This window comes from Festucalex cinctus, chromosome 2, assembly GCF_051991245.1.
Source record: "Festucalex cinctus isolate MCC-2025b chromosome 2, RoL_Fcin_1.0, whole genome shotgun sequence".
Classification (NCBI taxonomy): Eukaryota; Metazoa; Chordata; class Actinopteri; order Syngnathiformes; family Syngnathidae; genus Festucalex; species Festucalex cinctus.
In genome coordinates, this window is record NC_135412.1 from 38244743 (window position 1) to 38261219 (window position 16477).

A 16477-nucleotide genomic window follows, 5' to 3' on the forward strand; every position below is an offset into this window, starting at 1 on the left:
TGCCTTCAATAAGCTCTCTTAGCTCAGTGGCTAAACCTGGCATGGCTACCTGCAATATGACTTTAGCGCCTACGTATGTTCAAATCCTCTGTTCTTTCCGCATACAAGTGTCCCAAATCCGCGTTACCATAGCTCCCGCCAGATCGTTCTTTTCCCTCCAACGAAATACAATCGTGCTATTGGTCGAAACAAGCCAATCATAATTGTAACAGGCTCCTACTTCATGTTGGTTGGTTGTCAATCACCTCGCACCACTGGTGAGTGACAGTCGAGGTAGACACGCCCATCCTTCGTGGCTTCTGGCTTCACTCAACGCAGCAAGTTCATTTTGGCGGCTGCAGCTAGCATTAGCATCGATTTCCAACAATGAACACACGGTCCGGTAAAATGTTTGATAGCTGTGTTCCAAACAATGATACACAAAATACTGAGATACATCCAGGTACTGCCGGGAGAAAGAGAAAGAAGTCAACAGCTGGCACTTCCAGTAAAAAGACAACTTCAGCCGTGGGATACGTACACATGGACAACAGCAATGACGGTAAACATACTATCTGCGAGTTATATTTTCGTTAAAGATGTTTGATCAGATAGCATAAATTTGTGCTATATAATACAACCAGATTAGTGAACTGTCCAATGTTTAATTTGTTGTTTATGTTTGAGTGCGCACGAACGAATTGTGTGTCTAAAAAGAAGGTACAATTAGTCTCCCTATGAGTTGTAAAACTTGCTGTAGGCGTACAGTTTGTCGAATGGTTTATTTTTGAAAAGTAACACAGGCTGCATACAACCTATAGACCATTCCAGACCCTTCCTTTGTCATGTTTTTTTGTTTTGTTTATTTATTTATTTATTTTTTTTACCCAAACTGGTCTAGCTGAAAAATGCCCAGAATAACTGAATTGGCTGTAAAACAGTCAAACAAGAACTATCATACTGCTGTGATTGTATGCATCAAAAGTTTGATTCAAGTGTTAGGCAAAACTTAACATAAAAATATCAAGATATTCCAAAAGGCCATATTGCCGAGCTCTATGTATATATACAGCATGTATATATAATAATAGTCTATAATAATAACAATAGTCTTCTTCTTAATATTAATAGTTTATTCAAATACACTGTACATACATATCTATTCATGTATTGGTGATGGGTGATGATTATGTTCAGTTATTCAAAGATCGAGTGCAGATATCTATTGCCAGATACTCATTGTGTTTTACATTCACCTGGCTTTTATGATTAGAGATGTTTTCATTTAATATCCTATCATTCCAGATTCGGAGGCAACGGCTCCAACATTATTTTTAGTTAAAGGGACACTTTACTTATTGATCCATTTTTAGCAGCAAAAAGTTGCTACTTTTTCAATAATTAATTTGGTGACGTGATTATTTTTTTATGTACATTTAATAACTTTTAAACCATTGTTAAAATGAATCGAACGCCGGCATGTTTGTTACACGTGACTAAATAACCCGGATGTTTACGTCACTAGTGTGTAAACGCTACACTATGGAAGCACTATGCAACGCAGCCGTGCATCTAGCGTCAAACCCGGAAGGATTAAACCTTATCGCTTCGAGCCAACACGACAAAATAACACTACCGAAGGAAAGTCTGCCTTGGATGTGAAAGTTGTGGCGCCAGATGGTCTTTTCGGGCACAAAATAAACTTTGACGAACGAGTGAATCAGGCGGGGGGTGAGTGGTGCTCGTGCGGGAGCTGCAGGAATGGACAATCCGCTAATGAATGTGTGCTGTCTGGAAATGAAAGAACTCGAGGATCGGTTCCTTGCGGACAACCTCAACTGCATCCTGGAACATCAGACATTCAACATGGCAATACTAAATAGACATTCTCAGGATAGCTTTGGTTGCGATGAAAGATGTGAAGAAGAAAAGTCTTGGAGGAGCAAATATCCAACAGGTAAAGTGACACACAGTACGAGCAATGCAAAACGTGTGGAACTGACGAAATATTTCAGGAAAAAGAAAAAATAGTAAAATTAAATGTATCGTCGTTACAGCACCCAACCTCCCCTAGCTGTTTTTTTTTTCTTTTTTGCGTAGCGTCCCACTGCGGTCAGGCCAGCCGCCACTCGAAAAGACGAAGTCAAGCCAGCCGCCCCAACGATTGTTAATACTGTGCATTACGGTAACGTGCCGACGTGCCCCTGCGTTGGCCACCTTCAAATGAATTATGAAATAAAACAGTCCGTGCAGTATAATAACGAATGCCCCCCCACCCCCTAAACATGCCTACCTTTCGCTTTAAATTTGCTTCGCTTCTCCGAGATCTTTCAGTGGCCGTAGTAAGACCTCGATTTGTGCCGGCTGTTGTGAGAGTGAAGGCTCCGTGTTGCTAGCAGTTGCGGCTCCTCCATCGGCTTGATTATTTCCCACGTCTGGTTCTTTAAAGATACTCGGTACTGCGTTGGGCTTTAGTATTAGGCGTGTGGCGTACCCCATCTCAAATTGTAACATATATTCGAAGTCCTCATGCCTGAAATGTTCGCTGCGCGCACGCCTGCTTGTCCTTCGGGAGGTTGACAGCACTTAGCAAACAAACCATTGTCTACTCAAGTAGCTTTTTTTTTTTTTTTTTTTTTTGGGGGGGGGGGGGGGGTCTCGCGGGTTTTTCCTTGCCGACGCCTTGCAAAATTTTGCAATACAGTAAGGCATAACTGACGTTTGTGTCTTCCTCGTTGTTATGTCTGCGTGAACTACTGTTCCCCAAGCGAGTATACACACTAGTGACGTCACCACTTAAGGGGCGTTGCAACACGGAAGTACTTCTATGTTGAAAAAAGTTAAATAAATCAATATAGGAGTGTATTCTTCAGCTCTTATGCATGTTTCGTAGCTATACTAACTATTTACTGCCAATCAAGCCATACATGTAAAATTAAAGGAGCCTTCCTTTAAGGAGAACCAGCGGAAGCTCTGTGAGGCCAAGAAGCAGCACACAGTCACAGAAAAAATCTGTGAAGACTCCCTCCGCCAAAATGCTGGTCAAAGTAAGTAGTCCTAACACTTTCTTGGGAAAACATGTTTGTTCATCTGAAAATGATACTTGGAAACTAAAAACCTAATAAATAATGTTGATAAGAATATACACAATACGTAGGTTGAATTGTGTCATTATACGAAGTAGTGCATTTAGCATTGTATTTTCTATTATGTTGTAGATGCAGATGATGGTGGGACAATTGACACATCTTCCTCAGCCAGCTCTTCTCCTGCTTCCTTCTCTATGTCCTCCACTCCATCCAACTCCTCTTTATCCAGCTCCTCATCTTCATCATCTGATTCTTCCGATTCAGACAACAAATTGAAGAAAAGACGTAAGAAGAAAAAGAAGCACCACCACCAGAGACGTAAGAAAAAGGACAAGAGGAAGAAAAAAAAGAAGAAAAAAAGACATGGCAAGCAGAGAGGTAGGCCTAAATGTAAAGAGAGGAAAGCAAAACGCCTGCTACCCTCATGTGTGTCAGGCAGGCCTGTACAAAAGTCAAAATTGAATTGAGAATGACGCCTAGTTTTGAATTCAGTCCTTGAATTTAAATTGAGGTGGCAAACAGAAAACAGAATTGTGATTCAAATTCAAATTGCAGGAAGTAGAACTGAAATTCCATGAAATTCAAAGAAAGTCATGGTATTTAGCAATGACGCTTTATATAGTATATAAGACAAATATTATTGTAAGGACTTTATCTACACAAGACTTAATTATAGTGAAAAATAAAGTGTAGTAACTGTTTTCATTAACATTAAATGTGGACTCGGATAAAACGGATCATCAAAATTGTAAAAACCTTGACATAGTTTATGATGGTAGTACATCACTTCATTTCCCAAAATACCTTACTTTATCTAAGCCTTTAAAGCAGGGGTGTCAAACTCATGTTAGCTCAGGGGGCATATGGAGGCAAATATATTATCAAGTGGGCCGCATCGAGAAAATAACTTAAAACAATTGCCGTCATTTATACGCAGATTTTCGTGGACCAGCCCTAAATTACGGAGCTCAACTGTAATCATATTGTTCCGAAAAATAACATGAATGCAAATGGAACGCGAACACTTACTAACACAATACGTTCCAGACGTGTGAAATAGACCTGTTTTGCATGTATATTGTTCCCAGAATGCATTGCATGGCGTAGTTAATGATGTTATAAGAATGTTAATCGTTGTCATATATATTTGTGTTCCCAGTAATTGAATTTGTGTCGTATTTAACACATTTATCTTGGTGTATGATTACAAAAATAATAATAATTAAACAAACTGTAGTTTAAGTTGTGTGTAAAATAATTACATCAAGGACGATTCCCATAACAAGTTGCATTGCTCATCTGAGGACTGCTTGTGAAATTACAAATCTATATGTTTTGATTGTGGCCGGCTGATAAATTAACCCGACATTACAATTATTTTTTTTTTCTTCTAACTTTACAAAATTATCTTGCGGGCCAGATTAAACCCATTTGCGGGCCTGATCCGGATTGCGGGCCGTATGTTTGACACCAGTGCTTTAAAGGGATACTTTACACATTTTCCAATTTTCATCAGTAAAAAGTTATTTTGTTTATAATAGATTTGATAACTTAATTACATGAAAAAATCATGTACAATTTACAGCTTTAAAGGGTATTTTGGCACCTGCTGTCAACTGAAAATGACATCGCATGTGTTGAGGGACTTACCTAATGTTTACCAGTTGAGCAGTGATTGGTTGTCACCTGGGCCCTCAGCACGTGTGATGTCATTTTCAGCCGACAGCAGGTGGCAAAATGCCCTTTTAAAGGTGTTAATTGAACATGGAAAAATAATTAAGTTTTTACTTTTTACCTGATGAAAATTGGAAAATGTGTAAAGTATCCCTTTCAATGACGGCTCAAACATTTTGGACATTTTGTTTGGAACACACTAGTGGAATATACTCATTCTCACTGATATGTGATGAGAATTGGTTTCTCTGAATTGCATTAAATGAAGTTACACTTCCTGTAATTCAAATTCAGTCGAACATCATCTGGGGTGGATTTAAATTCACATTGTAATTCATTTATTGAATGTAACTGAAATCTGCCAGGCATGTAGACATCACCTAGTCTATCTGTATTCCAAGTGCTTTGTTGGCGTAAGCATTAAAATACAGTGTTGACTAAGCAAATAACAGCAATACAGACGATAAATAAAAACAAACCAAAAAATAACATCACATTATCTCTCTGTCTGTCTGTATCTGTCTGTCTCTGTGTGTAAACTTTATTTTCCAAAATGTATTTTCTGATGGGTTCACTCTCTTGGACCCTGCAATTACTCGGTGCTCATGTAATCTTCATTACTTTTTCAACCACTTTGCTTCTGTATGTGATTCCCTGTGTTTATTCACTACTTGTATGTTTTTTATACTTAACTAAATTTCTGTTATTTTCAGCACGTCATCCTGAAGAGGTCGTCAGGAGATACAAGAAAGTCCTTAAGGCTTACAAGAAAGATAGAAAGCTGAGTGTGGCATATCGAAAGGTCGGTGTTGACCGAAACACCATCGTCGCCAATGCACCCATCTGTGAGCTGGCTGTTGTGGCCCGGAAGAAATACAAGGAGTTGCTGATTGCTCATACACCACAGCAACGACTACAGGACTTTGCAAAAAAAATGCCTCAAAGTGTTGAATGATGACCCAAACCTTTTGAGGGATGTTGAATACCAAAAGAAAAAGGGGAAACTGATTCCTCTGTCTAAGAAAGCTTAGGTGATGTTTAGCTGTGGGATGGTGCCTTAGAGCAGTTTGGTTGTAGCTGTGTCGCTAAATAAAGTATAGAGCATCCAAGTTGTGCTACAATATGTTCACGTCAAAAATGCCAAAGGCTTGATTTTGATTTTTGTTTTCATGTCCTGCACAAAAAGAGTCCAAACCGGAATGGGTTTGCATGGGATGCCTGGGTTTATTACTCTTTTATACTCAAGTTATGCTATGTGATGGCTCAGTGTGTATTTTATGACACATTAAAAACCCAATGTTCAACATTTCTGTGGTGTGTCATTGGTCAAATGTACACAGAAAAGCGTATCTGTAGAACAAGGCATTGTAATTTTATATTTTAAATTTCACCTCCAAATTCTGTACTTTGTTCCACCTGTTGTTTGACAAGGTTTCACAGGTATTAGTAGATGCTTAACATCTTATATGTAAAGAATTAGCTAATATATAAGTTAAGTATTAGTAAGTAGGTAATTTATACTATTGGGATGTTATTGTAAAGTTGCAACTGTTCCTCATTTACTAACAGTTAATAAATGAGGAATAGCTACCACTTTATAATAGCGTCCTAATAACATATATAAACTATTAACTGATACTTAACAAGTCATTAGTAAGTAATTTACTAATAGTTTGTTAACTTAGTCTTACTAATTTCTAATATATAGTTACAAATGATTAATATACAGTTAACAAGTCATTTATAACTCAATAACTAACAGTTTAATAATGACATATTAACTGTTTATAGTGATTAGTATAAATTCTTAACAAACAGTTAACAAACATTTAATAAGTCATTAACAACTCATTAATTAACAATCAACTAATGGTCTATGAACTACTTATAACGGATAGTTATTATAAAGTGTTACCCATAGATGTCATCTTCAAAACGGCAAAATCAATTTCAAAAACTCTAAAAATCCAACTATTCTACATTAAACAGCATCTCGTCCTTTGTGCCATTATAGAAAGCACTCTCACATCCTCTATAACCATCCATCAAGTATGAAAAAAAGACCAATGAATCTTCATCTGATCGTCACACCATTGCATCATTGAATTTACTGTAGACAAATAACAAAGACTAAATACATTATTACAGACTCCACCCACCCAAATCAGCCTATCTTTCAACTGCTGCCCTCCAACAGAGCAACCTGCTTCAAGATCAGCTTTTCCCCACACTGCAATAGGACAATAAACTTGTGAATCTTTCAGTTTATTTCTCCTGAAATCTGCATATTTATGGCGTGTTTAACTGTTTTCACAGTTTCTAAATTGCATATTGTGTTTGGTTGCGTGTATATAAAATGAACTATAATGTGTGCAGAGGCACACAGATAAGGAATTGCACCAGTTATGTAAAAACAATCTCTAAACCAGAAATGGGAAGAACATACAGCATTTGTTTTTTCTTTTCTTTTTTCCGGTTATTCCAGGGAAATGACGAAATGAAATAATCTCTGACTCTATGTTTATTTCAATGGTAACTAGCGTTGTTCCGATACCGATACTGGTATCGGCAGAGGTGCCGATACTGCATTAAAACAGTGGTATTGGTATCGGTGACGCCTCACAAGTAACATGCCGATACCATTAATTCCAACGCTAATATAGGATTTTGGGTGCAGCATCTTGTGTCTTGCTCATGCACGACATTGACTGATATGTGACATGTTCACTGCATGCCGATCTAAGATATCCTATTGGCCCTTGAATGCTCTGAACCAATGGCAGGACAGCTTTTTCATGTTGAGGAAAAAAAAACTCAAGTATCGGTATGGTATCGGTATCGGCCGATACTGCAAAGGTGGGTATCGGTATCGGGGGCCAAAAACCGGTATCAGAACAACACTAGTGGTAACATTATCACGTTGCTATGATTTCAAATTAAGAAGCTAATGCTACCAAATCAGGTTTTACCATTTCAAACCTGTTAATTTCATAAAGTGCACAAGGCAAACGCTTAATTCTCAAGTCTGACATCTCTTTCCCCGCTCGCTGCTTCCTATTCTCTAATTCAACACATTCCTCACTCTCTCTTCTCTTCAGACACTTCACTCTGTCAATAGTTTCTTTCATCCCGAGCCCAGTCATGATTACAGTGGTCCAGATCGCCACGCTGTTGCCAAGCCTATCGGGACAATACAGACCCTGTTTAGTGTCCCTGACACACACCCCGACAAAATGTGAGCAGACGACACATACTTACAGTATGCGGTTGCGAGCATCTTTTCACAATCACGCACTGATCCCACTGACTTCACGCTCCTCTGACATGAACCAACTCAATCATATGCACATGGGACAGCCCACACGCGCACACACATGCACTCACGCATTCGTGCTAAATGTCCCTGCACATTCACAAAAACTGAAAACAAGGGAACAGCTAGTTTGGAAAATTATTCGAAAGGACAGCTATTTTCAACATCTTGCACTTGACAAATTCTATAAATAAGTGAAAAAGGAGCACATGTGCAGAAGACGCTGATGTGAGGCATCGTTTGACAAAACTGGGACAAGAAGATGAAGAGAAAACTGAAATGTCTATGAAGTGGAACAAAACAAGATTTTAATTTAAAAGTTGTTCTTTAATGATTAAATTAGACCAAATGGAAAAGTTTACAGAGTGTACAGATGTAGCCTTGTGAAGACTGCTGCAGAAAAAAAATGGGACAAGATATCCAGATAGGGGACAACAATCGCATGTATTCATCTATTAATTTAAAAACAAACAAAAAAACATAATAATATCCATCCATCCATTCATTTTCTTGACTGCTTATTCCTCACAAGGGTCGCGGGGGCTGCTGGCGCCTATCTCAGCTGGCTCTGGGCAGTAGGCGGGGGACACCCTGCACTGGTTGCCAACCAATCGCAGGGCACACAGAGACGAACAACCATCCACACTCACACACACACACCTTGGGACAATTCGGAGCGCCCAATTAACCTGCCATGCATGTCTTTGGAATGTGGGAGGAGACCGGAGTACCCGGAGAAGACCCACACGGGTCCGGGGAGAACATGCAAACTCCACCCAGGAAGGTCCGAGCCTGGACTCGAACCGGAGACCTCAGAACTGGGAAGCGGACGTGCTAACCACTCGACTACCGTGCCGCCCTAACATAATAATATACCTAATATAAAAAAAATGCATTGGCTTTTAACTTTACTATAATTTAAAATAGTCCAGCATCATTTAATTACAGTATTAACTTTAAAATGATTTGAATGGTACACTGGCTTAGCGGTGCTAACCATGGTGACCTCTGATCACCTACTTTATAAAAGAGATTAGTAGACCCCATTGTGTTGTATTGGCCCTATTAGTTTTCATGTTATTATTTTAACAACAATTTATTTTGCAATGAAATTTCAAGTGACAGAAAAAGATATTGTCTCACGGGAGTTGTGAGTCTGGCTCCAAGATGAAGGGAGGGGGGGGGAAAAAAACTTTTTCAATTTTTCATTTTTGTTCAAGTTATAGAATGAGTTCCTAAACAATCAAATTTTGACTGCTGTATCTGATCTTGAACTTTGAAATATTCGTTATGTGCATGTGAGGACATGCTGCAGCTCACCTGCCACATTCAATAAAGTTGCGGAACACTTGAAGTCTGTTCAATGTTGATTAATCGCTGCCGATGTGTCTCTGACCTTAGCAAAACACTTAGACTAATTTATATAAAGCGTTTCTTGAGCATGAAGCTCACATCCCTTGCCTATACAACAATCACTGTAAACATGCGGATGCACATCCTGCCTCCATCTGATCTTATAAGCACACATATATAAATATAATCCATTGATAGACATTGATTCATTCAACACAAAGCAACAGCATTTCAAGTAAAAACCTCAATCAATGCAAAAATGTTTGGGAACCTTTCCACTTTCTCATGACAAACTGCCCTGTAAAAGCAGTGTAACAAGAGTTGGAACTGAAGTATATGGTTGAATGACTATGGATTAGTATTTTTTTTTTCTTCACTTTGCCATGGCTTAAATGTGGAATTCTTACACGGATTGAACTATATTTGCCTCTTAGCAACTGCTCTGTTTTGGGTCATTCAGAATGTGAATCACGTGAAGGTACCCTGAAGCTCGCAACACATGATCAGCAGCATGAGTTGACAATAAAGACCGAACTGGGACTTGCTCTGTTTTGAAACCGCGCCTTTGTTCATTTTATGAGATCACGGGGTACTTGCACAGGCTTCTCACTTTAATGCAGTAAAAAAAAAAGGCATATTCATTCAATATGAGTCTGATCTATCTGATTTTACACTATGCATTTTGCAACAGATGCCATCAAAGTTAAAGTCCCAGCACAGGTCAGATGAGGATAACAACGAGGATACAAGAGCAGGCACAGGAAGCGTGCAGACACTTGAACGTGAGGAGATTTTTATTTGGGATCCATTTTTGAAAAGGCGTTTTGACGAGCTGCTAATACGGCTGGATGGAGTCGACTCACAGCCTCCACTTCTGCCTCTCTGGATGAGAGAGGGAATGGATGGAGAATTTGTTGAATAGATCCACAGTCACACAAGCTGCCAACCTAAACAAGGAACATTATTTGAACATTTGTCCAACATGATTAAATATACTGCTGATCCATCCATCTATTTCCTGTGCCCTTCTATTGTTCAGGGTCACATGGGATCTGAAGCCTTACCGAGCTGAATGCGGGGCGACTACACATTAGACTGGTTGCCAGTCAATCATAAGGAACACAGAGACAGACAACCATTAATACTCACATTCACACCATCAGTGAGGGGGAACTGAATTATGCTGCCTGAATGGAAGTCAGATGAGTGAACCACTACATCGCCAGTGACCAGATACTGCACTTATCTGTCAAGATGTTAGTTTTTATAGTCACAGCACAGGCAAAATTATGTCTAACAAACTGAACGATGTAAAACAATACACCAAACTCAGTTATGAAGTGTCCCACAACATAATGTAGGGCCTCAGCTCCCAATGCACACTTTACCGTGATATTTCACGTTGTTTTGTTTATGTTCTATACATAAAGATCTTTTGATGAACAAGTCTGATCTCATGAGAATGTAGGCATTGTACAAAACAATGCACTTGTCAGTACAGCCATCCATTTTCTTGGCTGTTCATGTATTGCTGTTAAAGTTTTATGTTATGTTTGTTTTGTTGTGTTTCAGAAAAGTGCTTTGTGACAGCTAAGGTTGTTTGAAAGCTCTATATAAATAAAGATTACTTGCCGTGACTTGACTTAAGTCGAAACGCACACAAAACTCTGGACTTGTCGGCAGCCAATCACAAGAGGGGTCTTCACTCGGAATCAAACCTGTATCAGCTACATTCAATGTAAAAGTTGACAGCTGTTGCTTTTAAAAATACATTAAAATGATCATGATTTCACTGAATGATTCAGAGGTTTTGACGAATGTTGTTGTCATATTTATGAATGAAATTTGATGGGATCCACCACACACACTGTCTGCCTGGACCTCAACCAAATCCACTTAAACAACATTGCACCACCTGCGTCACAACTTAGACCTGCTTTTAGCTGGTCTAACGGCTAGTGCACTTTCATTTACCAAATTGTCAGATGTGCTAGGACGTGTAAAAGAAAACGCCCATGGTCCACCGGAATTCTACGCATGGGGCAGTGCAGTACCAAACATGCTAAAGGAGGCTTGCACCTGCATGAAAATCCGGATTATGTCCAAGCGCATATGTGCTATCTATGAAAATAGTTCTAATAGGGTTCTACATGTGTGTCAATAGTTTTAAGCAGGAAGCATAGTGGACAGAGGCAGCAAATAAATGTTAAATTGTCTTCATCAGACATAATGTTATGGATCTACTTAGCAATTTTCCTTTCTTTGTTTCAACAGCAATGATTATGTCTGTTTCATGATGTTCCTAAATGAAAAAAAAAAAATCTCTGAGACTGATGAAATTATGTTGTCTCAAAACTGATGAAATTATCTTCTCTCATAATTTCATCACTTAGGAAGAAAGCTTAATAGACTGCAATGGCACTTCAGGGGAATGCAGATCATTTCCTTGTACAAAAAAAAAAAAAAAAAAAATTGGACCAGTGCAAGGATTCTACAGCTAGACTTGTCCTAAAGGTGAATCAATCATTCTTGTGTCATACCAAACATGTACCGGTAGACAAAATGTCTTTAATATAGCCCACAGTATGTTTACAATGTATTAATTAACCACCATGCTACAAATCCACACGAAGTATCAGGACTTCGACCAATTGATGGAATTTGTCCTGTGGTTTTAATGAAGCTGCACAGCAATTCTGTCTCAATACATATACACAGACACACACACACACCCACGCAAACACAAAAAAAACTCTTCCATTGTCTGATGTAATAAAGGGAATGTGGTATGGACTGTGTGAGTTGGCGTGGGCTGCTGTATCATGCTGCTGCAACACAGTGGTACGTTTACGGTCACATTCCACCAGTGACACACTGACCCTCTGGACAGCTGCAGGAGCATGGCAGCAAACAAATGCACCAATGGTTTATCATCATGTTCCACAAACAGACACATTTAAACTTTTTAAACTTACTGTCCATACACCCACACTCAGTGTGTTGACAAAGAGACAGAATGTGATGACAGAGCTAGTCTAAGGAGAGCAGGGATGTCAAACGTCTTTTCATCATGGTCACATCATAGTTATGGTGGCCCTCAGGGGAGAAGTTATAAGCGTAAAAATGGATAATTGCTAAGAGTAACGGTAAGCCAAAAAAAATGAGTCAGAATGAATGTACTAGGTGTGTGGCTAAAGTATGTGAAATTTACACTTTTGTCCCATCGTCATGTGTGGGGTCTAAAGTCTTTTAAAATTTGAACAATTCTTATATGTGTACTGGGCCTAATAGAACAATTTTTTTCGCAGTTTGGGAAGAATATATGCCTTTGAGTATCGTTATATAATAACCCCTGTACGTATATGTTCCAACAGTGTTTGTGTGCATATTTGTTATTTGAAGGAATATCACCCCTCTTAGCATGTCAATGGAATTTTACATTGCCTTTAGCATTAGCATTGGCGATGATTTTTTTTCTTTTTTAAACATTTAAATATAGTGTCTGTAGTTATTTTTGTTGTGCGTTTAGTTTTTTTCTGTAAATTCCAAGAGGGATGACATCAAATTAAGCACACTCTGGGAGGGCACAATCACATCAAGTCACACACCTGCTGCGCAAGTAACATGTTAGATTCATTCATTTCGGGAGCTTGCACACATACCCCGCCATTTAGCACACTAATCGTTTTTCTTCAATTGTAATGTTGGAGACAAGCCTAAATAAAAATCACAAATACATTTCAATTAATTGAAAATGATGATGAAAATGAAATGATGAAATGAATGAATTGCACAGTCCTAGTTTTGACACCTGTGCTTTAGAGACTTGCTGTAAACGTAATTTATATACTGTCTGTAGCTAAATGACATGCCTGCACCAAGTAGTCATAACCCTCCCACACCCATAAAAATGTTCACTTATACCATGACGACAGGTGCACTCATCGTTAATTCACAGAGCTGTGTAGTTGAGCCCTAATCATTTGTAATCTGACCGAGTCTCCTCAACAATATGCTCATTCCGTCTCCAAGACCTCCACCAGCACAGGGATTTGAAGGACTTAACACATACAGTTGAGTCCTGACAGATATAGTATGTATGTTCACACGCCGTGAACGCTGACTCATACAGACTACAATTATAAGTGCGAGAGCTGTTGACAAGTGAGATAGACTTTTAGCATAGTCTTGTTTAGGTATTTTTTTTAGTATTTTGTAGTCTTTAAACATACTACCGACACATTAAGCTATCTACTCTCTAAGACTATCTAAGGGGTTAAATGGCTTCTTTGTCAGGTCCTTTGGCACTTTATACGATTTACCACTCACTTTAACAAAAACTGTGGCCAGGGTATGAATCATTCCGGAATAAACTACAAAAGCAACGCTAAAACAACAAATCTAATGACTGCATCAAACTTGAAATTGATGAGTTATGAGTGGTGTTGAGTGGCTAACGGTGTTGGTTGCGTCCTAAATCTAAATGTCAATAGCAACTTTTGTCCATGGTAGTGATTCTGCCCTTTTGTTGTAACAAGCATTTTTATCCACCAACTGGTACTCGAGAGTGCTTCCCCCATCCACTTGTTTTTTATAAAAATTTGTTTTTCTAAAAAAACACCGGATGGACTTGATATTTGGGCTTGCACTCTTCTTTCAAGTAGGCTTAAAATGTCCGCCTCTGACAGTTGTCTAAAAGGTAAATTACACATTATAGCTATCGGGGGAGTCCTGGGGCAAAACTAAATATGTTCCATTATTATTGCCATTTTTTTAAGACACATTCCACATGTAAAACTGAGATTACTGCATATTTAAATCTGTACTGACAAATCATAACAGCAATAGCTCCCACGAGGAGTGTGGAAAAGAGTTTGTATGCGTCTGTGTGTGCATAACCATACTCATGAGAGTCTGCGTGCATGTACGCGTGTGTGCATGTGATAGAGCCTCCAAAGCAGGGACCCTGAAGCTAAAGCCATTTAGTGAGGCTTTAAGTGCTTGAATAGGCCAAAACCACACTTCTTTATCAGGGAATTTGGCGTAGATAATCGAAGTTGGCTCCCAACCACGGAACAGCAATTTTGCAGTTTAAGAAAATGAGAGGGAGTGAACAATGAAGGATGGAGTTGAGGGGGGTTGAGGAGAGGGTGGCTGATTAAGTTGGGTGGGAAAAAATGGCAATGTCCTATTACTCCAAGTCAGCATTTAAAAACCTCTGCTTTGGGATTGTATGTTTGTAAATGTGAGAAAATAAGAGCACACAATGACAAAAGTACTGAAGAAAATGGTGTGAAATCAAGTTCCTCCTATGTGCAGGCTTTAGGGATGTAGCCCATCCATCTTTATAGTGGAGTTGCATTAGAAGCCTGTTTTATTGTGGCGGCGGCGCTGGCTGTAAAGTGAGCTGTCAGTACAAATGTTCAGCCACCATTAGGAGGGCGAAGACGTAAACACACTAATTTGACAACGGCTGGTCTGCGAGACATTGGAGCCGAGCCGCTTTTAACGACCAATATCTTTCTCATTTTACGACATCAGATTAAATCACGTGAGCGGGATGAAGACAAGCTATGTTGTGATATAAATAGCAATAAAAATCTTTCAGATATAAAATGGATGATGGACTGATATGTACCAGAAGAAAACAAGTAGCACAGCTATTTTGTGATCACCTCTGAAGGAGACTTATTGTTGCTTCTGTTATAAAGTTATTTCCAAAAAAAAAAAAAGAAAAAACACACACAGAAAGAGACATAACACAGCCAAGTAAAGTATCCTATGTATTTTATTTTATTTTTAGTGTATTTAGTTTTTGTTTAATAAAAAAAAAAAAATGAGGCATACTGTATTTTATTCTCTGATCAACTCTTTCATCTAGAACTGCTTCAAACATCAAAGTGTATGTAGTTGGAACGGAAGAATGTTGATTTGTTGTGATTGTATTGTATTGTATTGCTGTTAATCGTTTTGTAATGTTAGTGTTGCCTTTCTGTAAAGCGCTTTGTGACAGCTAAGGATGTTTGAAAGCACTAGATAAATAAAGTTGACTTGACTTGACTTATGCCTGGTTCACACATAAAGAGAATCGGGCTGTTTTGTCCCGATATTGCCCCTTCCCGACCAAGTACGTCAAACGCCCGACAATCGTTTGTCTTATAAGATTATCTTTATATGTTAGATGTGTTAAGAGTGGATTTGTCCCGATAATTTGGTCAAAAACCAGTCGGGGCCGACCATCTTAAATAATGAACATGTTCAATATTTCCAACAAAAATCTTAACGTCGGCGGGGACGCCAAGGTGCGCCTGCGCCACCAACGTCAAACGGAATTTAGCCAATCAAGAGGCGCCCTAACTGAAGAAGACGGAAGTGCGCGTATACAAAAACAACAAGCATATCAGAAAGCATGTCTGACCAGAAGCACAAAGTCCGGTGGACCTCTACCATGGAGGACCAGTTCGTGGGAGAAGTAGTCCGCAAACCACCACCATTACTTCCAGTTCGTCGCGGTTGTTGTTGTTTGTATGTCTCGTCGTTTCCAAGTTGTTTCAGTTGTTTTTTTTTCCCCTTCCGGTTTTGATTTGATCACGTATAATCACACGAGAAGTCTCTCACGGAGGACTGGAGTCTTGACCAGTGTTGTTTTATGTTCGTTATCTGCGCACCTCACACACAATACGACCAAAGCTGTTAAATGCCCGATTTTTTATCTCTATGTGTGGCATCTGACAAAGATAAAAAATCTTTTAAGATTTGAAAAATCCTTATATGTGTACAAGGCTTTAGTAATCTTTCAACCTTTTGTTTTGTTGCCCTTGCAATTGATGTGCGAATCATGTGAAATTTAGTATCTCACATTTTCCAAAGCTTTTCTTTGTTTTTTTTGATGTTTTTGTTGTTGTTGATAAGTAATAAAGAGCTAAATCAGCCAAACCTGATTGACCATTCATTTGTTTTAAAGAACATTTGAGAGATTACATTTCATGAAAAAAAATTCTTAAAGTAACGTGATCCACAAGCTTAATTCCAAGGTCAAATTACAGGTGTAAATTATTAAAATATGCAC

At 38.8% G+C, this 16477-nt stretch overlaps 1 protein-coding gene across 2 annotated transcripts in view; it reads right to left on the reverse strand.

The window, feature by feature from the left end:
- The window catches only part of LOC144014752 (plexin-A1-like), a 261366-nt gene that overhangs the window by 220220 nt on the left and 24669 nt on the right, over positions 1–16477 (reverse strand). The gene's annotated exons all lie outside the window — the stretch shown is intronic.